This window comes from Bos indicus, chromosome 18, assembly GCF_029378745.1.
Source record: "Bos indicus isolate NIAB-ARS_2022 breed Sahiwal x Tharparkar chromosome 18, NIAB-ARS_B.indTharparkar_mat_pri_1.0, whole genome shotgun sequence".
NCBI lineage: Eukaryota > Metazoa > Chordata > Mammalia > Artiodactyla > Bovidae > Bos > Bos indicus.
In genome coordinates, this window is record NC_091777.1 from 22,987,418 (window position 1) to 23,013,254 (window position 25,837).

At 43.4% G+C, this 25,837-nt stretch overlaps 1 protein-coding gene across 4 annotated transcripts in view; it reads left to right on the forward strand.

The window, feature by feature from the left end:
- FTO (FTO alpha-ketoglutarate dependent dioxygenase) overlaps positions 1-25,837 on the forward strand; it is a 424,275-nt gene that overhangs the window by 371,362 nt on the left and 27,076 nt on the right. The window lies entirely within an intron of this gene.

Below are 25,837 nucleotides of genomic sequence, written 5' to 3' on the forward strand. Positions count from 1 at the left end.
GGGAAGCCCTGAATATGTCCTTGATTTATGTCAGTTGTACCTACTCTACTAATTTTACTTTTAGGAGCTTAATCTAGAGCACCTCGTGTTTCTGAAACTCTTTGTTTCCTCAAAACTAGTTACATACAGCTTAAACTATTACTAATGCTGCGGCTACTCTGACTGCTACCACTTCTATTTGAGCTGTATATATTTAAACATTTATTCTCCTCTCTAGGCAGACCCTCGCAACGAGATTTTTCTTTAGAAAACCTTGGGGCCTATTTGTTGGTTTTAAGATTCTTTTAGTTTATAATTTGGGGAGGCTAAGAATGTTTTAAAGCTATTCAACAATAATGAAAACAGTTTTTTTTTTTGACCCCAGGTTCTCAGTTTGACATGTTTTGACCCTATCATTCTAACCATGATTTAAATTCTGAATTTCCAGAAGCCTTATTAAAGATGTCAATTTGTGCCCCCAGAATGGTAAATGTTCCTGTGAACTTTGACTCCTAAAGGAAACTCGATTTTAAAAGAATAAAAGATTTTCCTGATAAATATGTTCCTCATTTTGGGCTAATACTTTCAGTCTGAAGGCTGGAATGGGGAAGGGCCAGCCCATTCCCTGACCCCTCTAGCTCCCTGTTTCTGTGATCCAGTGCTCTTTTACAACCCATGGCCTTAGATTTTTATTTTGCCAAGATCCCTTTTGTAATGGGATGTAAATCTCCCAGTGCACACCTGATTACATAGGCTTGTCTGTGAATTTAAAAAGAGGGTGGACCACTTACCATCGTGGAGCTACAGGTGAGTCTGCCAGGTATCTGGAACTCCAGAACCTAAAGGGAACTCTTGGCTTATTTTGTTCATTTGAGAGCCAAGGTCACACTACTTCTTGGGGCCTTGGTGATGCAATGCAAGCCAGGGGCTTTTCCCAGCTACAGATCTCCTTGCTCTGATGTGCACAGGTTCTTCTGGAAGTCATCCAGCTCCTACCCGCCTCTTCTCCTTGGATGGCCACAGTGGCCCTGACGGGGGGCCCTGTGACCGGGGACAGCTGAGTGGTGCTAATGTTTGTCATAGTTACCCTTCTCTTCTCCATCTATCTGCTGCTCTTCTGTATATGTGCCAACTTCCTGGCCAGGACACCAGCTACCAGAATTTGTCACTAAAAATGCATCAGATGGGGCTTCCCTGGCGGTTCAGTGGTAAAGAATCTGCCTGCCAATGCAGGAGACACAGGTTTGATCCTTGGTCTGGGAGGATCCCTCAAGCCTTGGGAGCAGCTAAGCCCAGGCATCACAACTTCTGAGCCTGTGGTCTAGAGCCCGGGAGCCACAACCACTGAAGCCCACGTGCCCTAGAACCCACGCTCCGCAACGAGACGCCACCTCAATGAGAAGCCTGTGCACTACAACTGGAGAGTAGCCCCTGCCGTCTGCAACTAGAGAAAAAGCCCGTGCAGCAGTGAAGACCAGCACAGCCAATAATAGATAAATAATTTTTAAAATGTATCAGATGATGCTCACATCCTCAGTTTTAGCTCCATACCCAAATTCTCAATGAGAGTGCTTTGGGAGAGAAGTTTCTTTTGCAGAGTGTAATCTACCTTATCACTGGCCCTCCCCGTGTTCACCTAGTCACTGCTCACAGAGATAATTCACCCACCTGTACTACCTTCCCAGGAATCAAAACGCTTTTTTGGTATTAAGATTTTTTTTAACTTGTTTTTTAAAAATATTTACTTAGTTATTTATCTGACTGCATTGGGTCTTAGGTGCATCACGCGGGATCTTTTGTTGTGGTGCACATGCTCTAGTTGCCGAGCGCAGGCTCAGTAGTCGGGGCTTGTGGGCTTAGTTGCCCGTGGCATGTGGGATCTTAATTCCCCGACCAGGGATCGAACCCAAGTCCCCTGCATTGCAAGGCAGATTCTTTCTCTCTCTCTCGTTTTTAAATTGGAGGGCAGTTGCTTTACAATATTGTGTTGGCCTCTGCCATACATCAACATGAATCAGCCACAGTGTACACACGTCCTCTCCCTCCTAAACCCCCTTCCCATCTCCCACCCCATCGCGCCCCTCTAGGTTGTCACAGAGCACCGCAGGCTGGATCCTTAACTACTAGACCACCAGGGAAGTCCCAAGATGTAATTTTTCAAAATTGATGCGCCCGGCCCATTTTTGTATCGTGCTCACCAACACTTGGCATTGCCTCAGCCTCCTCAAATCCTCTTCACCAATCTGCTTCCGGCCTGAGTGATTGTGAGGGACACTGGTGTCTTTGGAAACCTTGGGCCAGCAGCACCTTGGGAGATTCTCAAGAGGAGACTTGGTTCAAATAAGAGCACAGCAGTGCTCTTCAGGGTTGACTATCCACTTCGTACACATTATTATGATGATGATGATGATCCTCTTAACTTGGTGAGGTGACTAGGCAGATACCACTGGCCCTGCTTTATTACCAGAAAACTTGGAGATGGAGAGGTCCCATTACCAAGTGGCTGGGCTGAATTTCCTGTCCCAGGAGATTTGTGGGCAGTGTTCCCCAGAGTCCTTAGAGCAGTCCTTGCTGTAGATGGGACAGGTGATGATGACCCACTTTGCAGAGGGGGGGCCCGAATCTTAGGGAGCCTGACTGGCTCTCTTGGGGATGCAGCAGATGACAGGTAACACAGCTGGGAAACATATCCCAGACCTTCCGACTCTTAGACCAACACCCTTTGCATTATAGTGGGATTAACCCCACAATCAAGAAAACCTCAAGAACAAAGCTACCCTTAAGTCTCTGTAGAGCATCACCCTTCAGATGATACCAAATTCCCGTGTCAGTCAAGCAACAATTCCTTCTGGGGAATCTTCTCCCTCATGAGAAGAAAGTCTCCTTTGGCCAGCTGTTGAGACCAGAACCAGAGAGGGCTTAGTGGAGTGCCCCTCACCTGGGGCATGCTCACCAGTTCATGGGCATCGGGGATGCTGATGATTGGGACCCAAATTCTCCCAAATTCTGGCACTGCTTGCCTTTCGCTGATTCACGCCCTGAGTATTTGCAAAGGGCAGGGGCTGTAATGCAAAGATGGCGTGGATGAATGAAAGAGGAGTGTCAGGTATTGCTGAGGAAAGGTGTCCCTGGCGGGGGGACAGATTGCAGACGCAGCCATCCCTCAGAGCAGACACTGGAGGCAGGAGAGAGAGGGAGGGAGCTGTGGAAGGCTCCCATCCCTGAAGCCCGGGCTAGGATCTTGAATCACAGGGGATGCTGCAGCAAGGCCGAGTGTGCTGCCTTGCAAAGGTCAGGCTTTAATTACATGCACAGTTAAATGGAAATACTGTAGAGAGGTCACACTCATATTTCTTCAGCCTTCATTAATGTTATTGCTCCATCACTTTCTCTCTCCTTGGGTTTGTAAATGAAAGTTCCTTTAAGTACATTTAAAAGGATTATTTATTTTTAATTGTTTTACCTCTGGAGGGAGAGGTTACCTTTTTTTTTTTTTTTGAGCAGTTAAAAATAAAACTTCACCTATGCATTTCTTGCTAATTTATTTCAAAGCCTGTGCTTTTTATAGTCTTATCTACTAATGCTTTTGATTAAAACACAAGCAAAAACCAGCCAACATGAACAGGTTGAATGGCACATCTGTGCAGAAGATAGCAGCTCACTTATTTATGGCTCAAAGAAATGGAGCCTAAATGAAGCTAGCTATTGCTGGAGAGTGGATAAGCGGCCATTATGAATTATCCTTAATTATAGCGATTTCCTAAACTAATAAACCTGCTAAATCTTTATTGCAAAGGTTAGTTTACGCAGTGCATATAAAACCCGCATGTGCTTCGAATCAGACACCAGCTGTCTGACAGTGTGTTCCTATTTCCGTGAGTGTTCACATAAATTTTATGTAGGTTATATTAACAGTCAGTCCATATCACTAGCCACAGATGCCAGGAGACATAAAAATTGCTCTCTAGTGAGCCTAAATATCCCTAGAAGCTAGTTGTGTCTAATGTTCCATGTAGTATTTGTACGTGAAAGCACCAGATTGGAGGGTTATTTACAGATGAATATTTCAATCCAGTTAGTTCATATAGGCCTACTTAGCCTTCGTCGCTGGTTTATTTGTATGCTAAATAATTCACCAAAGGTTCTTGTTTACTTTCTATAGTAGTTTCTATGAAATGCAAACAAGGGAGCCAACTTTAGGTGTTCGAAAGGCTAAGCAGTTCTGTGTTTAAATGCAGGTCAGAGCAGCAAATGCAGGCTTGCCGCCGGGCTGTCACTCAGTTTTACCCATTCTTCGTCGTCTTCTCTCTTTTTTTTTTTCTTTCTTCGTCATCTTCTCTCTTTTTTTTTTTCTCCTTTCCTCCTCCAGATATGACTGGAGCTTGCTGCTTTCATAGGAATTTTTGGCTGGGCTATCTTTAGCCTAAATTTATCTTTTTCAATACCTGCTATAGGCTGCCTTTGGTTTACACAATTAACCACGCAGCACCAGCAGACAAGAACACCCCTTTGGCTTCCCGAAGCTTCCCCATAGTCCTCTGGGCTGACAAGAACAGGTCAGTCCTCGGCTGTTGGATGCCCTTGTTTTCTTCCCCTTTTTCCTTTGGCTTTCTTTTTTTTTTCTGTTTCCTTTTTGTCCTCCATGATTTTTTTTTCTGGTACATTTCTAATTCTCAAGATCTGAGAAGACAGCAAGTAGGACCTTTCTCTTTTCCTGGAAAGCCCTGAGGCAGCCCGACCTCTGTCACCCTGAAGGACAAAGGAGCCAAATCCAGTTCTAAATTAAGTCGCCTTCCGTGGCCCTCAGAACGTATGTTCACCTGGGTGGGAAGGGTCGTCGTCTTCTGAGGTGGCGGTTACCTGGCCTGTTGTTCGGATGTTCCCGTGGCTCAGTCTCTATGTGAAAAATACCTCTTTTCTCCCCCTATGTTTTGCAAATGTTTCTGATCCTAAACATTTGCCCCTAAAGAGATTGGAAAATAGCCTCCTTCATTTTCAGCCAGGCACTGCCAAGACCGTGAGAGGGTTCAATAGCCGTGCTAACTTTTTATTTAATAATATTGATTTTATCATTTTTACTACTTACAATGGGGATTGGTCTGCTGATAGTTATTTGACCTCCCTTTGTGCATGGCTGTGGAGTGCTTCGTTAAAGCTATCGACATACCGCTCTCTTCCCCCATCCCCTTCCAGCAGCCCATCTCGGCAAATAATATTGAGATGCAGTAACTGTTCCCTGATATTGATTTCAGACCGTGTTCATCACACCCTTCCCAGAGCCAGGCCAAGAGCATCAGCCCCCTTTCTGTTAAACCCTTGACTGCTGTAGGCCGAAGTATCATTTCCATCTTCTGAGCGAAAATATCAACCATATATGTTTCAAAAAAAAAAAATTACCCAGGAAAATGAAAGCGTTTTTTGATCTTGATTAGTTTTTACAAATACATAATTAAACTGATCTTTTCAGTTTTATATTGAGCGTTTTCTTTTTTTTTTTTTTTTTTAAGGAATGTTAGAAGATCCGTGGGTCTCTGAGCTGGTAGGAGGAACTCTGATTACATTTTAAGCCTCTGGGATTCAGAGTTTGGCACTTTCAGCCAGACTCAGGGCCTCTCTGACCTTCGGTTCTCAACCAGCTGGGGCTGTTCTCAGCACCTGGACCTAAAAAAAAGCTCCATGTTTTGCCTCTGTGGAATCAGTTGAGATGACAGCACATTTAAAAGAACCAGGGGTTTCACATTCAAGAAGTGGCCGATTTAATCCAGTGATTATAAACACACCTACCCATAGGAAGCATGTGACATAGGTGGATGTGTATATTCACCGAGAAAAATACCCAACACTGAGCCAGTAATCCTGGAAATCATACGTTTTATTGACCGGAAAAAAAAAAGAGCAGTAGAAAATTTGCACCAAGAGCGATTATATCTAAGTGTTTGAATTATACGTGATTTAAATTTTCTGCTTTGGGCATTTCTACATTTTCCAAATTTTCTTTTGGAATTAGAAAAGGAATCCTACTCAGAAGTGTGACTTTTCAAAATGGAGAGGTTATAGAAGGATTGGAAATCCAGAAGTTTCCTGTCTGCCAAAGTGAATATGTTAGCCAAGGTTGAAATTGACTCAGCGGCCATGCTCGTCCCTGCTCCGAGCTAAGCAAGACAGACGCTACTGCCACTGTGCACCTGCTGGTCTGTATTTTGTGAATCTAACAGGGATCGAGCCAACCTTTGCCTTTGAAATGTAGGGCACAATGGTTGGAAAGATGGATTTCGGAGTCAGACAGACCTAGGTTTGATTCCTGGTTCTTTCTCCTGCCAGCCAGGCCTTTGAGCAAGTTAACTTTCTCTGTGCCTCAGTCTTCTCATCTGGAAAATGGATTATTGAGAGGATGGAGTGAGATTCTGTATATAAGATCTTCACACAATGCCTGGCATCTAGTACTCCATCAGTAAACTGTAATTGTCGTGAATGGCATCTGTATAGCAATTTCCTTGTCATACCAGAGCCATAATAGAAATTAGCATATTCGTAGTCCACAGAATGGTGATTTTTTTTTTTCTCTCCTGAAGCCCAACCAAGACTCAAGTGAGATCAACCCAGTTGTCTAATACATTTCAGAATTCCAGGACAACTCTGATTTCCTATAGCACTCTTTGACTAAAGGCAATTCATTTTTTAATGTCTATCTAAATGAAACTTTATGTTTTTGTTAGGATTTTTAAAAAGTTAAATTATTATTATTATTTTGTTTATTTGGCTGCTCCGGGTCTTAGTTGGGGCGTGCAGGATCTTTAGTTGCGTCATGCACAATGTAGCTTGCTGATCAGGGATCGAACCTAGGGCCCCACCCCCACCCCATATTGAGAGTACAGAGTCTTCACCACTGGACCACCAGAAAGTCCCATCATTAGAGGATTTTTAAAGAAACAAACATTTGTAGCAGGAAAAAAGAAAACCTTATAAGTCTTTATTTGTGGTTCTGAAACTGTGATCACCATACTAAGTTCTTTAGCATAGAATATACTCCTCCCCCAAAATATGTACACACGTGCACAGATGTACACGTGTGCATGAACACATGTGCACATGCGTGTACACATGCATGCACACACGCAAACACACACACCTCCTCTCTGAAGCAAGGATTCTTCCGGAGAAATGCTAGACAAACGTAACTGGAACCCTCAGACTGTCATCTCATTTTTGTCCTAGGGTCAGTTTTGCTATTCTGTCCGTATGGTCAGAAACACTTTCTAATACCACGGACAGCAGAGGTTCTTCCCTGCAGGCAGCCATTTTCAGGGCTGAAAGCAGAATATAAAAAAAGCGGCTAAATTAGAGACTTTACACAGTTGCTGGAACCGGCTTAATGAGAGACAGCGAACATTTTGCAGGCTACTGAACTTCTGAAATGTGACAATCCAAGCAAATGAAATCATGGTACCTCTCATTGTAGTTTAATTGGACTCAAACTTGGCACGAGGGGCTTGCTGAAAGCTGTATTCCAGGAGACAGACAGGAATCGTGCACCAACGAATTCAGCCTACACCACGCATCATCTTACAAGCACCCGAGCTCCGCGCGGCTCTCAGGACGGACTCTTGCAGTCAGGAGAGAGAGAACCGCAGCGAATGAAAGCAGAGATGATAAGGCGGGCCAAGCCCTGGCCTGCTGAATGGCATACCTGTCACCCCGAGTTATGCACTCGAAATAGCTCAGCCTCGTGGCAGCCCATGCAGGCCAATTTATTTTAAAGAGGCAAAAAGAAGTGAAACAAACTTAGGCCCTCTCTTCTGCCTGTTAGAGTGTCAAGATATCAATGTCAAGGAGCCCTCTTCACAGAAGGGTGAGGGTGAGCTGAGCATAAACACTAACAAGAGAAGGGCTAAGCACGGGCCTCCTGTGGAGTGGAGCTAAATGGAATCCCAAAAAGCAGAAAATTACCATAGCTGTCAGGAACGGGACGTGTCAGGCAACAGTCAAGGGAGTGAAACTATGAGGGGAAGGTGCATTTGGAGAGAGGATGATCTGAAGAATCATATCGTCTGGGGATGTACCTGTCTGGAGTCAGGAGACCCTTGGAAAGCTTAGGGGGGCGTCTCTCGGCTTCCTCATTTCGTCCCTGTGTCCTTTGAGTTCTCAGGGTTGAAACTGAGTATAGGCTCCCAGCCTCTTCTGGTCTAACCATCCCGCCTGACCACTCGAGCCCATGTGTCCTCTTTATCAGGGCTTCAAGTTCTCGCCGGTGAGGCTAGGGAGAGTGGACAAATGGGGTGCCGGCATGTAACAGGCCATCCTGGACATTGATTTTTGAAGGTTCATTAGATAAATGCTGACATCAGAGATTGATGTCTCTTTAAACCAGTACCTACTGCAGGGGTGTCTAGGGAATCAAAAATATTGATGTAACATGTTTGAGCAGAAGGCCCACTGGAGAATTCCCCTGCCTAAATGGGATCCATCAATTTAGACTTTAATTATTCTAATTTGGTGCATCCCATCAGAAGTGGAGTTTGTGTGCAGATCTGGTTTTTATGGAGAAGGCTGCTCCCACTTTAGGGGCCAAGGAAAGCCAGCCAGGGTGTGTGCGGATCTATTTTTCATTGTTGTTTTGAGCCGCTGTTTAGTAATTAAAATTTTTGATCATAGCCTGATTTTCCCATACAGTGTGGCCGTGAAATTGACAAGGGACTGATTAATGGGCCGACCCTGGGGCCAGGAGGCTACTGGGTTGTTCTCCCGTGGAAGGCATGCTGGCAAAATAAAGTTGATGGTTTTGTTTGTGTTTAACCCTTCACCTTGGCACTATCAATAGATTGAAGACATCATTTGTATCTGCAAGTGTTTCTTTAATTAAGACCTTCTAAAAATCTTTCCTATTGATTCATTCCATTATCCTATTGATTAACTGCAGTGGATCATGTACTCGGTCTTCAGTGGAAGGCAACAGTCTGGGCCGGCTGTCATGACTACAGATGCGGACCACAGGCGGCTAGCATCCAACGCCCAGGGCCGGCGGGAGTGTCTTGCGTTCTAATGAGGCACTGGCAGTGGCTCGGTGGGGCTCGCTGAACACCGCGGAGAAAGCCAGTTGTCTGCTGCTGGAGGGGTGGCCAAGCATAAAGCATTGCTTCTAGTCATTTATAAATGCAGCCTCTTAGCGAGCTGGGGATCTGAGGAGGTGGGGCGGGGGGGGCGGCGGTGCGGCTCATAGGCTTGAGAGGAGGATAGGAATGGCAGATTCTGCTTTGCATTTGAAAATTTAAGCTTTGGAACAAAAGCAGTCTCAGAAATCTCGGTGTGAGCGGTGTGAGCGAGGCATGGCTCAGGGACGAGATGTTCCGTCTTCCCTTGCCCAGGCTGCAGCTCTGTGCCCCTCCCCCAATGTTAATCCGCCTCCTCGCCAGACTGGCTACTGGTACCACACAATGGGTTTCCTGTTTTAGAGGAGCGTCCCCATCTTCAGGGTTCCCTGGTGGTACAGTGGTAAAGAATTCACCTGCCAGTGCAGAAGGCACAGGTTCGATCCCTCATCTGGGAAGATCCCCTGGAGGAGGAAATGGCGACCCACACTAGTATTCTTGCCTGGGAAATCCCATGGACAGAGGAGCCTGGCAGGCCACAGTCCACAGGGTCGCAAAAATCAAACATGACTTAGCAACAACAACCCATCTTTGTAGTTCAGAAAGAAGAGCTGGCCACTTTTACCTTCTGTCTAGACTCTAAACCATCCCCTGGTATTAAAAATGAAGAAATCCGCAGCTGAGCTAGTTCTTAAACTTAGTGTTTTGAAACATGCCTTAATATTGATGGTCATAATGAATTATCCTAGCTGGAGTTTGAGGACAGAAGGACTTTACAAGGCTGTAGTTTGGAGTTCTGTGATGTGCAAAATCAAATGAGATAATATGCAAATGAGATAAAGCACTCACCACATAGTGAGTGCTCAATCAATAGACCAATGACTTTAAAAATTTATTTATTTATTTGTTATTTATTGTTGGCTGTGCTGGGTTGTTGTAGCTACGCAGGCTTTCTCTAGTTGCTGCAAACAGGGGCTACCTTTCATTGCGGTGGGCAGGCTTCTCATTGCGGTGACTTCACTTGTGGAACACAGGCTCTAGGCGTGCAGGCTTCAGTCATTGTGGTGGACGAGCCTAGCTGCCCCACGACATGTGGAATCTTCCTGGACCAGGGCTTGAACCTGCGGCCCGTGCATTGGCAGGTGGAAGTCCATCAATAACTGTTGGCCTGCCCAATATACATTTTTCTTCTTCTCATCATGTTCTATTCCATTCCTTGTGCATTCCCTTCCTCCCCATCCTTCAAATTAGACCAGAATTGATGGTCTTCTCGAGGATCAGGAGGCCTTTCTTCCCAAGTGGAATCCAGCAGAAAAGAAAAAAAAAAAGCAGAAGCACAGATGCTGGGCAGGAGGCAGATAAAGTTAGAGAAGATAAGAGGATCTCTCTCTGCCCTGACTCTTTAGTTGGCAAATTAATGAATTTTCACTCTCAGAGTGGAAAATCCTGCGACTGTGAAACATCTCACCTCCTAAGCAAGGTCGTAATGGTCATCATCTTCACAGTCAAGCTGGGCCTGGGCTTTCAGTAGTGGGTGTGGTCCCTAAGTTCACGCCAGGGCTTCACAGACCCCGAAAAAAAGAAGTCACAATGTCCCTGCGTATTTGTGTTTGGGGGTTGAGAAAGGTGTGATAATGGCTGAGAGAAACTCTTCTTCTGAATACGAATATTTAAAATAAAAATTTCCCCATTGATAGAATTTTAAAATCAGAATGAAGTGCACATCCCTGCTGGTTTGTTTCTCCCGTGGACTCTTAGGACAGCCAGTTGTTTGTGCGAATCCAAATGCTCAGTCTCCCTTGGCACCAGATGTCACGTTTCGGGTGTCCTGCGTTCCGTCCAGCACGATAACATTGCAAAATGAACAAACTCTGCGGCCTGACCAGCCTAACATCCAGGTCCAACCTTGTCAGATTTTAAAAATGCCTAATTTCCATGTATCTGTAAAGTTTGCCATTGGTACATACCCTAGACTCCTCTTCTTCAGAAAAGAAATGTATTTAGATCTAAGTGTACTTTCCATAAGGGAAATTATTTCAAATATAGAGTAGGGAACATTTGAAAATAAACAGTATTTCTGAGTTTGCTTTTTCCATGAGCATGTTTTAAATAAGCATGTAATCTTCACTTTATTGAATCACTTTTTTAAATTTAAAGACATATAAAACTGCAAAGAGATGTCTCCTATAATCCCATCACCTTGAGATAACCACTATGAATGTTTTTTAGTGTATTATCTCCTAGTCTTTTTAAAATACACACATACATATGTATATACTTTTTTTAAACAAATGAAATAGTATTGCTTTATGATATTGTGTTAGTTTCAGGTGTGCAGCAGAGTGATTCAGTTATGCAGTGATTCAGTTAAGTGAGTCACTTTTTCAAATTCTTCTCCATTATAGGTTTTTATGAGATACTGAATATAGTTCCCTGTGCTATTTAGCAGGTCCTTGTTGTTATGTATATACTTTTTAAAGCAAAATTATAATTTTTTTCACTTATATCATAAGCAGTTTTTCATATCTTTAAATATTCCCTGAGAACATGATTGTTAATAGAAACTAGAATTCCCTTGTATAGACATCCTGGATTCATTTCATTTTTCTCCTGTTGTTGAACACTTAGGTTAATTCCTTTTTTTTTTTCGTATTATATAAAACACCAGGATAAGTATTCCTGGCTGCAATTTATGTGTGTTTCTATCACCTTAAATTACTAGAAATTGAATTACTGAGTCAAAGAATATGCACATTTTAAAAGTTTCTGATACATGTTGCCAAAATATTCTTCCAAAAGGTTGAACTGATTATATAGCTTCCCCCAGTAGTTTGTGAGCATGCCTGTGTGTGTGTGTGTGTGTGTGTGTGTGTTTTCAATTTGACAGATTAGGAAAACAGTGTCTCCTTGATTTCATTTACATTTTTTTGATTAGTAATGGGGTAGAAATGTTTTCTTCTATTTAAAGTTATTTACATGTCTTCTTTTGTAAAATATTTGTCCAGTCGTTTCGAAGTGTTTGGCTTTTTCTAATTGACATGAAGAATTGTTTTCTTTTCAGTTAAAAATTATGGCTCCTTTTCATAGATAATCAGATGAGATTGCTATAGATAGTCCAGTTGGATTCTTCATGAAGACATTAAGTTGTATTTGGAATGTCTTGATAATGGCAATGTTGTTCATGCACTTCTTACTTTTTATAAAATGGCTGTTTGCCACTGATAAAAAAGATATATGAGAAAGAATCTGACAGTGTCAATCCAGCTCAAGTTAACTATCCCAGGACACTACCAGCATTTTATTACAGTTGTCAAAAAAAGGAAAAAACCCAACAATTTTATTGTTTTGATTATTGAGATCCAGCCACAGATCAACTGAGCAATTAAAATCTCTAAATAACGTTCTCTGAATTGTCAAACAAAGGATTCGTTCCCAGTGGAAAGGACTTTTTTGAAAGAAGATAGTTTTCGCTGTAATGTCTGTGCCAGTAAATGGTCGCACTAATTGGAATATACAGAAATATTTTACCAGTTTAACAATGCATGACATCCTAATAAGATTGTGATGACAAGCTTTTCTTTTTATGAAAGGTGATGCTACCGCTTGCTTCTAATATACATGGGCTCATGTGTCTTTTTATGACATGTTATAAATGAAATGTTTAGTAGGAATTAATCTGCCCTAGTCAAATCTTTCCTGTATGTGAAATTATGTTTTAAAGGCAGGACAACAGAATCTTGATTTCTGTTGTTTTAAGTGCTCGGAATATTAATAATATATTTGAAGGCATCTTGGAATGGGATAGTAAAGGATGACAATTAAATGCATATTAAACTGCTTGTCCCAAATCCTACTCATCTGCTACTAGAATGTGTGAAGCCGGATTCCCCTTCTTGCCCCAGCTCAGATGGCTGGCTGAGTGCAGGCTTGGGACAGTTAATGACAATCTTCCAAGACAAGCAGGACTTAACATCAATATCCCTCTCCCTGATAATCTATATACTCTGGAGGTGGTGAGCCCTGGCAGGGTTTTGATGATTTTATGATGGCTTGTGTATATTTACAGTGTGTTTAAAATACTCTTTTTAATTATCATTTGAGTGACAAAGCTTAATCTTTCAATCTTTATCTGCACCTCCTGCTGATGTTGGGTAACTAAAAAGCGGAAATTTACTAAAGCCCGAGCTTTATGCCAGTAATAAGACTGAGGAGTCAATAGATGATTAACCTGCCTTTCTCCTCTTTATGAGAATAAAGGAATCACTTTAAAAAATCTTTGAAGGTGGCTGAGGTTTTTCAAAACCGCCTCCTAGAAACGTAGAACAGCCATACAGCACTGGGCAACATCTGAATTGCAGAAAGCAAGCATGTATGGAAAAGAACATTTAAAATATCATTTGAATACTGTTCTTCAGGTACATTGATATAAACCCTTTGTCTATATCCTAAGCATTTCATATACACGTACATGTTTATGAATATATGTGTGACATATGTATACATTGTGCTATGTATGTGTTATATACATACAAATTATCTCGTGGAGTTAGGCAGCCTGTCTGATTGGATATTGATATTTTGTTAGATTTTACGGGCTAAATAAATACAACATAGTCATCATTCAGCCTATCATAGCTATGTCTTAAAATGTTCCCTTTGTATTATTTCACTTGAAATGAGATGAAAGCCTGGGGTTATTGGTCCTTGGCACAAATGAGTAAAGACACATATGTTAATAATGGATGCCAAGAATTTAGAATGAAGTATTGAAACTCTGTCTTGGTTTTTCAGAAAGATGAGACACAACCACTACTCTTTTTGAAAGCTCTTGTTTCTGATAGTAATAGGTCAGAATTTTAAGCAAAAGCAAAGAAAAACAATTCCCAGTAACTGGCCTGTGTGGTTACTAACATGTGCGATTCTCTGATAAAGTTACTGATCGTCATCTTCGGCATATATAAAGGACCTGCAGGCTGCCTAAGCCTCCTCTCAAAGAAATCTTAAAAATCATGGATTGATTTGCAGATTTAGTGGGATATTAAAAGCTGATGTTGTGCCTGAATAAGATAAGCATTCTATATTAGACTGTCCTGGAGAAAACCCTCACGTGGCTAGGTGATTTTATTGACATCTTGGAACTAAAGACCATAAATTCTGCTATCAGGCAACATACTGTCCTAAGAAATAGACATCACGGATGCCAAAGCTGCCTCTGGGAGCCCAGCAGACATAGCATGGAGTCAGATAAAGCATTAAATCCCAGACCCAGCCCAGCATCTGCAGCCTTGTCACCTCTTTCAGCCTGGTTATTGGTAAGCTTGGCTGCCATTCGTAACACATCCATGCCCTTGAGCAGGTTGTCGTTAGCACCACCAGTGAGTCATACTCAAGGCCAAGTGTGCATCCCTAGCAGCCCCCTCTGCACCCCACCCCACGGCTACTCCTATCAAAATGATGCTTATCCTATGGTTGTCACATGGAGATTTAGGCAACAACAGCAGAATTTGTTCCAAGAGTTCAGCTAAACAAGGCAGAAAACTTATTAAGGCTCCTTGGTCAGGCAAGTGCTCATTTTTCGAGAAATCATGAAAGGGCCAAAGCATGGTAAGCTGAAAAAAAGCAGACAGCAGGATAGAGGTAGATAAGGGGTTGGGTGTGGGGAGCTGAGTCCGAAGGAAGAGGCCAGCAAGGTCCGGAGGCCAGAATGGCAGGCAGTTGCATCAAGGATCCAGATTGAGTGGAAAGGCTCCGACTGAAGTTCTAGGCCAAAAGGTGCTTGGAAACTGGACCAGAATGTCTTAACCATGAAAAGCTGAAATCAACGTAAAAGCTGGGCAGTGACATAGCAAGGGTGGGGCAGTGGGAAGAGTCCACCCCATCTCTCCCTCTCAGAACCCTTCCTTCTATGCTGGCAGGAAAGGGCTGCATTGTTTATAGAAGGTTGTAACAAAAGAGACAAGAGTCTATGTGCCTTTCGTTATCACCATTCTCTGTCAGTTCTAAACAACAGCCATGATGGAATACGCATTCCTCTCTAAAGAAATCTTGTGTTGGTCTAACATCCATCCAATTTCTGAATTACTCGTGAAGTTTACTTATGTGTGTTCAAGCTTCAGATTAGCACTTTTTAGTAAGGCATCGTTTAAGAAACATTGTATTTGGCATAGACATCCACTCGAGAGAATTTGTGCAGTCAGCAACTGACACATACATACTCAACTGTACCCATTCATCTCAAGAGTAAGTTCATCACCATTTGGAAATGATTGAACCGTGCTTCGAGTGTGGTGTATATCTCCAGCCACCATGCTTGCCATATTCCTGCATCTGAACAGTAAATGGGAAATAAACAGTGATCAGCAAGACCAAAAAACAATTGGGGTGCTTCAACTCTTCCATACCATGTGACCACTTGAAGCTTTTGTTTTTTGTTTAAAATTTAAAGCTGTGAAACAGTTGACAAATCTCTCTGTAACAGTTGTTATTTGGTAAATGAAACTTTTACTTCCCTATGTAAAATATTTTATTGAATTTGAATCATAATTTGAAGTTAAATAAATTCTTTAATTGTTCATTGATTATTTGAAATTGAAGACTAAATCAAGGAAAATATTATTACTGATTATAATATGCTAATTATTGAGAAAATGTTATGATATAGAGGCAAGGGGTATGAAAAATGATTTGCTGCAGCTGTCACATATGCTAAGCACGTCCCTGGAGATGGGGTAGTGTTTATGAGTACCGAGTGAATTCAGTCCCTGGAGAAGGGGATGGCTACCCACTCCAGTATTCTTGCCTGGAGAATTCCATGGACAGAGAAGCCTAGCAGGCTATAGTCCATGGGGTGGCTAAGGGTTGGACACGCTGAGTGACTGACGCTACTACAGTGAATTCAGTGCCTGTTGACATAATCAATAATGATAAGGAAACATAGGCACAGGATGACCAGACCCAAAAAGAACTTGATTCTGGACTTTGTGATCTGATATCGCCTGATATTCTTTGCATCTAAACTGGCCCCCAAGTGAAGCCAGGAATGCTATCACAGAAGGAGACATGTCCATCAGTTTACCTAGAGTTCAGTTCAGTTCAGTTCAGTTCAGTTTGCTTAGTTGTGTCTGACTCTTTGCAACCCCATGGACTGCAGCATGCCAGCCCTCCCCATCCATCAACTCTTGGAGTTTACTCAAACTCATGTCCATTGAGTCAGTGATGCCATCCAACCATCTCATCCTCTGTCGTCCCCTTCTCCTCCTGCCTTCAGTCTTTCCGAGCATCAGGGACTTTTCAAATGAATCAGTTCTTCACATCAGCTGGCCAAAGTATTGGAGTTTCAGCTTCAATATCAGTCCTTCCAATGAACATTCAGGACTGATTTCTTTTAGGATAGACTGGTTGGATCTCCTTGCAGTCCAAGGGACTCTTCAAGAGTCTTCTCCAGCACCACAGTTCAAAAGCATCAATTCTTCAGCGCTCAGCTTTCTTTATAGTCCCAACTCTCACATCCATACATGACTACCGAAAAAACCATAGCTCTGACTAGATGGACCTTTGTTGGTAAAGTGATGTCTTTGCTTTTTAATATGCTGTCTAGGTTGGACATAACTTTCCTTCCAAAGAGTACGTGTCTTTTAATTTCATGGCTGCAATCACCATCTGCAGTGATTTTGGAGCCCCCCAAAATAAAATCTGCCACTGTTTCCACTGTTTCCCCATTGATTTGCCATTATGTGATGGGAGCAGATGCCATGATCTTATTTTTCTGAATGTTGAGCTTTAAGCTCAACTTTTTCACTCTCCTCTTTCACTTTCATCAAGAGGCTCTTAAGTTCTTCTTCACTTTCTGCCATAAGGGTGATGTTATCTGCATATCTGAGGTTATTGATATTTCTCCCATCAATCTTGATTCCAGCTTGTGCTTCATCCAGCCCAGCATTTCTCATGATGTACTCTGCATATAAGTTAAATAAGCAGAGTGACAATATACAGCCTTGATATACTCCTTTCCCGATTTGGAACCAGTCTATTGTTCCATGTCCAGTTCTAACTGTTGCTTCCTGACCTACATACAGATTTCTCAAGAGGCAGGTCAGGTGGTCTGGTATTCCCATCTCTTTCAGAATTTTCCACAGTTTATTGTCATCCACACAGTCAAAGGCTTTGGCATAGTCTGTAAAGCAGAAATAGATATTTTTCTAGAACTCTCTTGCTTTTTCGATGATCCACCAGATGTTGGCAATTTGATCTCTGTTTCCTCTGCCTTTTCTAAAACCAGCTTGAACATCTGGAAGTTCATGGTTCACGTATTGCTGAAGCCTGGCTTGGAGAATTTTGAGCATTACTTTACTAGCATGTGAGATACATGCAATTGTGTGGTAGTTTGAGCATTCTTTGGCATTGCCCTTCTTTGGGATTGGAATGAAAACTGACCTTTTCCAGGCCTGTGGCCACTGCTGAGTTTTCCAAATTTGCTGGCATATTGAGTGCAGCACTTTCACAGCATCATCTTCCAGGATTTGAAATAGCTCAACTGGAATTCCATCACCTCCACTAGCTTTGTTCATAGTGATACTTTCTAAGGCCCACTTGACTTCACATTCCAGGATGTCTGGCTCTAGGTGAGTGATCACACCATCATGATTATCTGGGTCGTGAAGATCTTTTTTGTACAGTTCTGTGTATTCTTGCCACCTCTTCTTAATATCTTCTGCTTCGGTTAGGTCCATACCGTTTCTGTTCTTTATTGTGCCCATCTTTGCATGGAATGCTCCCTTGATATCTCTAATTTTCTTGAAGAGATCTCTAGTATTTCCCATTCTATTGTTTTCCTCTATTTCTTTGCATTGATCGCTGAGGAAGGCTTTCTTATCTCTCCTTGCTATTCTTTGGAACTCTGCATTTAAATGGGTATATCTTTCCTTTTCTCCTTTGCTTTTTGCTTCCTTTCTTTCACAGCTATTTGTAAGGCCTCCTCAGACAGCCATTTTGCTTTTTTGCATTTCTTTTTCTTGGTGGTGGTCTTGATCCCTGTCTCCTATACAATGTCACAAACCTCCGTCCATAGTTCTTCAGGCACTCTGTCTATCAGATCTAGTCCCTTAAATCTATTTCTCACTTCCACTGTATAATTAGGGATTTAATTTAGGTCATACCTGGATGGTCTAATGGTTTTCTCTACTTTCTTCAATTTAAGTCTGAATTTGGCAATAAGGAGTTCATGATCTGAGCCACAGTCAGCTCCTGGTCTTGCTTTTGCTGACTGTATAGAGCTTCTCCATCTTTGGCTGCAAAGAATGTAATCAATCTGATTTTGATATTGACCATCTGGTGAGTCCACGTGTAGAGTCTTCTCTTGTGTTGTTGGAAGAGGGTATTTGCTATGACCGGTATGTTCTCTTGGCAAAACTCTATTAGCCTTTGCCCTGCTTCATTCTGTACTCCAGGGCCAAATTTGCCTGTTACCTAGAGTTAGGGAATGAAAATAAGTGAGGGACGGGCTGTTTGTTGATGGTCACCCTGGGCAAAACATGCAGAGCCCACCAAGGAACTCCTGTGGAGTGAGGCAACTCAGGAGACAACAAGGAAGCCCTCCTCAGCCAAGGCCCTTCTGAACTGAGAGTTCAGAAAGCAAAATGGCAGCATCCTAGCAGACACGAGACAACCAGCGGATGGTGCATGGCCACAGACAGGGGTTGGCCCTTTTACAGCCCAGTGAGCTGGAGCAGAACATAACAGAGATGAATGAAGCAGGCCGAGCGTGGAGAGGTGGGATTTGATTCACACTGGAGCACGTGTGTCCTGTCTAAAGGGGACAGCCAGTACTCAGCTCCCCCTAGTTATCATCCTGGGAGGATATTGACCCAGATAAGCACGTCTTTCAGTTTTTTAAGCAAAGCCAAACATCTGACTGTTTGAGCAAAATCTCTAGATTTCTTTTTCTTTTTCAAAAAATAACTGATTCACTTCTTAAAAAAAAAAAAAGTATAAAAGCCAAAACTATTGGGGCCACAATAAATATTTGGGAGCAAAATGTCACCCTTGAGCCACCATTTTGTCAGCTCTGCACCAGAGCCTTATGCCGTTGCTGCCGTCCTCACGCGACGCCAACCATAGTGAGGTCATGCCTTGGAATACTAGAGAGGGCTAAGCATCACATTCAGGACGAAAGGAGAGGCATCTCTTGACTTAAAGACAGTGATGGGGACTTCTCCGGTGGTCCAGTGGTTAAGAATCCTCCTTGCGATGCAGGGGATGTGGGTTCAATCCCTGGCTGAGGAACTAAGTTCCCACATGCCACGGAGCAACTAAGTCCAGCTGGTTGCATGCAGCCAGGGAGTGCATGCGCCACAACTAGAGGGCTGTGTACCTCAGCGAAGGATCCCGAGTGCTGCAGCCAAGGCCAACACAGCCAAATACATACAAATAAAATAATTTAAAAAAAGACCATGATGGAATAACTGTCACAGAAACTGTCACAGTCTGCAGTCACCAGGGCTTCCCAGGTGGCTCAAACAGTAAAGGATCTGCCTGTAATGCAGGAGACGTGGGTTCGATCCCTGGGTTGGGAAGATCCCCTGGAGAAGGGCATGGCAACCCACTCCAGTATTCTTGCCTGGAGAATCCCATGGACAGAGGAGCCTGGTGGGCTACCTACAGTCTATGGGGTCACAAAGAGTCAGACACAACTGAACGGTAACACTTCCACTAACACTTGCAGTCACCAAGCACCAGGGAAGACATTACACTAAGAACAGTAGCTGTCATCTGTTGAGCTCATGACTCTGTGCCAGGCCTTGGGCTACCCTACCCTTCACAGCTGTGACCTTGGGCAGTCTTCCCAGCAGTGCCATGAAATGGATTTTTACTTCCCCATTTATGGATAAGGATGCGCAGCAAGATTTTGTCATTTTCCCAAGTTCAGTCATACAGTCAGGGCTCCACCCCATGCCTCTCTTGGACTTCAGAGCTCAGGGTCTCAACCAGTGAGCCTCAGCTGCCCAGTGGTGTGGGGCCTCTGTTCACTATGCTAGGACACCAGAGCCAGGTTGCCTTGAATGCCACGCACCACCCAGGAGCTTCGGTGGCTTCCCCAGGAACACAGAGATAACAGTCTCCTTCCATGGTTTTTGTCACCTGGTCAATAATTGTTTGAACACCAAAGCTGGCCACCGCCCTTGTCCCATTATGGAAACTTCTCTTTAGCAAAAGCCCAGGAGAGAAGGGACCAACTCAGACAGTTTGGCCCTGGAGCGCTTGCGTCAGCGTTCTCCTGCAAGAATATACTTTGACTTATGCATTGCTTGCTTAATAGACCACAAAAGTCAACATCCCTCTGGAAGAACAGCTCGTGCTCGGAGGCATCACGGGGCCTCAAAAGATCCTGTTGGGGCAGGATGTTGTGTAAAACCCACAAGTGGAGCTAAACCCCATGTCTTCTCATTATAATGTTAATATTTAAGAAAGCTTCAGAGACGGCCTCTGTGCTTTCTCCCAAAAAAGGGGGTTGGGATTTTTCTTTCTCCTATTTTGCTTTTCAGACCTGGAAGCACATCAACACTTCTTTTTTTTTTTTTTTTCAACAAAAGAATGTGTCTCTTGTCCCTGGGTATGGCAATGAGACAGAGAAGAAGTCAGTGTGTAGAGGGGAGGGAGGGGAGGTGACTGATGGAACATAGCTCCCACTGGAAAGAGATACAGGCAGAGGGGCTCCCGGGGCTGTCTTAAGCCCCGCCTTCCCAAAGGAGGCAATGAGATCTTATTTCAGATCGTGTCCGCATTCCATTTTCCAGGAACCTTGTGGCAGGTCCCCAATTTCTATTGTCCTCCAGCCCAGTCTGGGACTGGGCTCGCACTAGTGGCTGAGCCAGCCATGCAGGTATCGGCATGGCAGACACAGAAATGAGATCCAGCCTGACACCCACTCAGGACACATTCTTGAGAGACTGCGTGGCCCCAGAGTGCTCAATAGTCACCCCACCACCACACACACTGGCCGCCTCTTGTGCACAGTGGATTGAAATAAGCTCTGACCATGTTCAGTCCATGCCATGCCCTGCCCTCGGGTCAGTAGCCAAAGAGGCAGCAGATTTGAACCAAAAATAACGAGCGCTATAAATCATCAGATGCCCCCAAACACTGCAGCATTGTTCGGAGATTACAGCGTGCCCTGGATAGTAGGAGATATCTAATCAGAAAGTCAGAATGAACAGCCCCATGGAACAGATGGGCAAATTCTATGGACTTTCCTTCCTTCAAAAGGGGAGGGGCCATTATTTAAATTTATATATAGCGGAAGCCACTGGAACCCCCATCCTGATGATTAAATCTGGATGATCGCAACATCCAGATGCATTAAACAGCGACCTTCTCAAATCAGACACGAGCAGAGACACCACATGGCCACAGCCAAGGACACAGAGAGTTCACTTCACAGGCTTGTGAGTTTCAGTGCTGGGTCAGTTAAAGACATTAGCAGAAAGCAGACTGATTTCCACTAGCATCTTGGGCCAGGGGAGTTATCGCTTCTACTAAGTTAAATTCCACCCCCAGTCCGTGAGTCTAGGAAATTATTTCAGTCAGAGTTATGCAATGTCAAGGAAAGAGACACGGCATATAGGAAATAGAATTTGAACTGTTGAGTCAAGGGCAGTGTCTCTGCCTCCAAGCTCTCCAGCTCCTTTCACTGATCTGTAGAACGCAGATGACCAACGTTACAAAAATTTTGCCATTCTTGCTTCAGAGGCTGAGAGCAGAGCAACTTCACATGGAAACCGACATTCCCACAAATATAAAAGTTATATGTAGGAGACTTCACTGGTCCATTGGTTGAGAATCCTGCCAATGCAAGGGGCACAAGTTCAGCCCCTGGTCCAGTAAGATCCCACATGCCCCAGGGCAACTAAGAACGTGCGCCACGACTGCTGAACTCCTGTGCCTGAAGACTGCGCCCTGCACCAAGAGAAGGCACTGCATGAGAAGCCCCGTACATCGTAGCAGTTAGAGAGTAGCCTCTACTCACCGCGATAAGAAAAAGCCCACTTGCAACAACAAAGACCCAGTGCAGCCAGAGATAAATAAATCAATTGTTTTAAAGTTTATGTAGGAAATGTGACCTCGAAAAATCACCATATTGAGTGAAATCTGGGAGGTGCCCAGGATGTTTAGTTCGCAATTCTGCATCTGGTTAAAGTACTTAGAAGCTTAGGCATATACTCTCAGTATCTTTAGCATCACCTTCATGTATGCTATGTCACTCTTGATCCATTATCATACTCTTGGGGAATTTCAGGATTCCCATAGTCTATAATGGCAAAACTACAATTGAATTTAACAGATTGAGGGGCCCATGTTGTTTCTCAGCCAATTTTAGAAATTCTTAAAAGTCAGTTTCTCATGATAAGCAAATTTTAGTTTGAAAACTTTATGAGGTGGGAGGGATCATTCTTCATTTTGGCTCAAGGGCCTCTTTTGGTTGCAACGGACAAAAGAAAATCTTTAAAAGCAAACTTTATGAGAAGGGAGAAAGGGTTGCAGTTTGGGGGCTCTTTTTAAATTGGGTTTGTCTTCTTAGCTCCTGCCTTGAGCAGGAAACAGAATATATTGCATCCACAGATTTTCTTAATTGTAAAAAGTGAATACTCTAAAATGTATTTTTTTAAAATTGTGATTATGTTACAGTGGTTTCTATGTACCATCGATTAGATTTTGATTAAGAGTTTTATTAAATAACTAGTGTTTCACCAGCATCTAATTAAATCTTCTATCTAAATTGAACAGAAAATTATGGGTGAAAAGAAAGCATTTGTAGCTGACTTTATTACAGATAAGACTATTATTTGTTCATCTTAAGAATTTGAGATCAAATTTACAAGCAGCATCCTCATCAAATTTCTTTTCTGGGCTGCTGAGCCCTGGCCCCTTGAAAGCAGCCCATTATCTCCCCGCCTCCTTTTTATTATAGTGTCCTGGTTGTTGGCAACACGCCCGCTGTTTAAGGTTACTTTCATTAATTAACCGAAAGTTAATTTCTTTGCAAGCAAAATCTCTGATCTCATTATGTTGTCTTTAAAGCTGAAAGCTTCAGGTTTTCTGGTCTCCTTTGATGGCACAATAAAAAGCATGCTCTTTATCTTAAGGGAAACTGTCTCCAGGGTTTAATTTAATAGTCCTTGAAATAGTTACAGCACAGCCAGGCAGACTACAATAATCTGCCCATTTTAGAAAACCTTGGCTTTGTCATGGGTAAGAGAGCCCAGTGCCTGGTACGGATGTGGACCATGCGGGCCCTGTGTTCACAGAAATCCTGCATTTTACCTCTTGGGGTCCCATGTTTACACCCCCATTCTGTGTCCTGGTGGAGATCAGAACAAATGCCAAAAGCAGTATCCCTTCCAAGGCGTGCCTCTCATTCCCTGGGAGTCTGGAAGTTTGAAGGAGTGACATTTCCTCTCTTAGCCTTTACTGTGTCTGCTACGCTGTCTTTTGTCCCTCTGGTAGAAATGAAGCAACATTCGATGGTACTCAGAGTTTGGGGTAGTGGTTTGGAGCCTGCCAAACCTGAGTTTGAATCCCAGTCTTTCCTTGGAGAAGCTCCGTGTCTTTGGACAAGTTACGTAATCGCTTTGTCTTAAGTCTCAGTTTCTTCATCAGTAAACTTTAAATGATTATGCAGAGTTAAGAAAATTAAACCCAGAACTTGCCCTGGCAGTTCATCAGTTAAGACTTGCATTTAAAATCTTGAGGGCTTGGGTTCCATCCCTGGTCGGGGAACTATCATTGAATTCTGCAAGTAAAGCAAGTGAATTGTATGGTATATAAATTATGACTCAATAAAAAAAAATTTAAGTTAAATCAAGTAACTAATCCATAGTAGTAGTGTTAGTCGCTCAGATGTGCCCAACTCTTTACAACCCCATGAATTATAGCCTGGCAGGCTACTCTGTCCATGGGATTCCCCAGGCAAGAATACTGGAGCAGGTTGCCCTTTCCTTTTCCAGGGACTCTTCCCTACCCAGGGATTGAACCGGGGTCTCCTGCACTGCAGGTAGATTCTTTCCCATCTAAGCCACCAGGGAAGCCAACTAATCCATAGCAGATACTTATTTGTTAAGTCCTCTTCTCTTGATGGTCCTGCTTTAGGCTTTACCAGCTACAACTGTGTTTCTCAGTTTAGGGTTCAGCTTGATATTTAAGGGCTAGGATCTACAATGCTATAACAGAAGCAGCAGTTTGGGGGAGATGCTCAAACTCCACAGAGCATTTTTGGCGTGGATTTAATGAGTTGGGTTTTGAATAGCCCCGAATGCTCTTTTATAGATGTGGGAACATGAAGAGTGTATTTCCTTTGTCTCTCTGAGTTAGCTTCATTCTCAGTGATGAAATCTGGTTACTTTCTGGAGCATTAAATTCAGTGAGCTGAGAGGGGCCAGAATGTCTTTTCAGAGCCTCCAGGTGTAGGTCACACGGAGGGAAGAGAACTCTTCAGGTGGCTCAAGTCTCAGGAGCCATCCAGGTACATGGAGAAGCCATTTGTATTCCACTGAGCCCAGCGATGTTGCACACACACAGCTGAGATTTACAGAGGCCGGGAGGGAGGGCTGCCGGGAGCCGGTAGTGGCATGACCCGACACGGTGCTTCCGATGCCTGGGAGACTGGGTCTGCGCCATTTGCGAACGTCCCCGGTACCCATCGCTGGTGAAGGATGCAATTGACTCAGCTCAAGCAGGTCAAAGTCACTTAGGCAGAAAATCCCAGGTCTTGGGAAGAAAAGTCCCATGCCTCTAGGGCCCTTGGCAGAAGTCAAAGGTCCAAGGTAATGTATTGGCAAAGATTCTGTCTGCTTTGGTGCCTCACTTACTGCTCCCCCCACCTATGCTTTTAGGCAGGAATATTGTCAATGCTATTGATTAGTTGATCTGATAATCCGGCAAGCTCCCTGATGTGTTAAGTCTCCTCCTTTGGGCTGACTGCAAGTGAGGGCAGAATGTATGCTTCAGTTGGGGGCTGTCTCTCGGCGGACCTTGCTTAGACACCACTTCTACAGTGAGATTGCTACAGGCATGACAGTTCCCATTATTCTTTTGGCTGTCACACTTAACCCTTCCTGAGACTTTTACCCTAGTTATCTACATTTTCTAGCCTTACTTTATTTTTTTTTAACTTTTTATTTTATATTGGAGTGTAGCTGATTAACAAAGCTGTGATGTTTTCAGGTGGACAGCAAAGGGACTCAGCCATACATATACACGTATCCATTCTCCCCCCAAACTTCCCTCCCATCCAGGCTGCCACATGACATTGAGCAGAGTTCCCTGTGCTATAAGGTAGGACCTTGTTGGTTAACCATTTTAAATATAGCAGTGTGTACATGTTGATCCCAAACTCCCTAACTGTCCCTTCCCCACCTTCCATCCCCCCTGGCAACCATAAGTTCGTTCTCTAGGTCTGTGAGTCTCTTTCTGTTTTGTAAATAAGTTTATTTGTAGCCTTATGTTAGATTTGGGAAAACACTTTGTCTTCTGCATTGGGCCTCTAGGGTCTCTTGATTTCTTAGCATTTATGACATTTATGTGTTTAGGTTTTTATTTTTTATTTTCCTTTTCTGCTGTGAGTGCACTCCATTCTCTTCAACTTCCCCTCCTGGACAACCCCCACCCCCATCCCCCGCCATGGCAGAAATCATATTTGCCTTTCTCCTCATCTGGTAGTGATCTTTAAGTATTCCATCAGCCACATCCCTCCTTTAAAAACTATGTAGCAACTCAGTGGT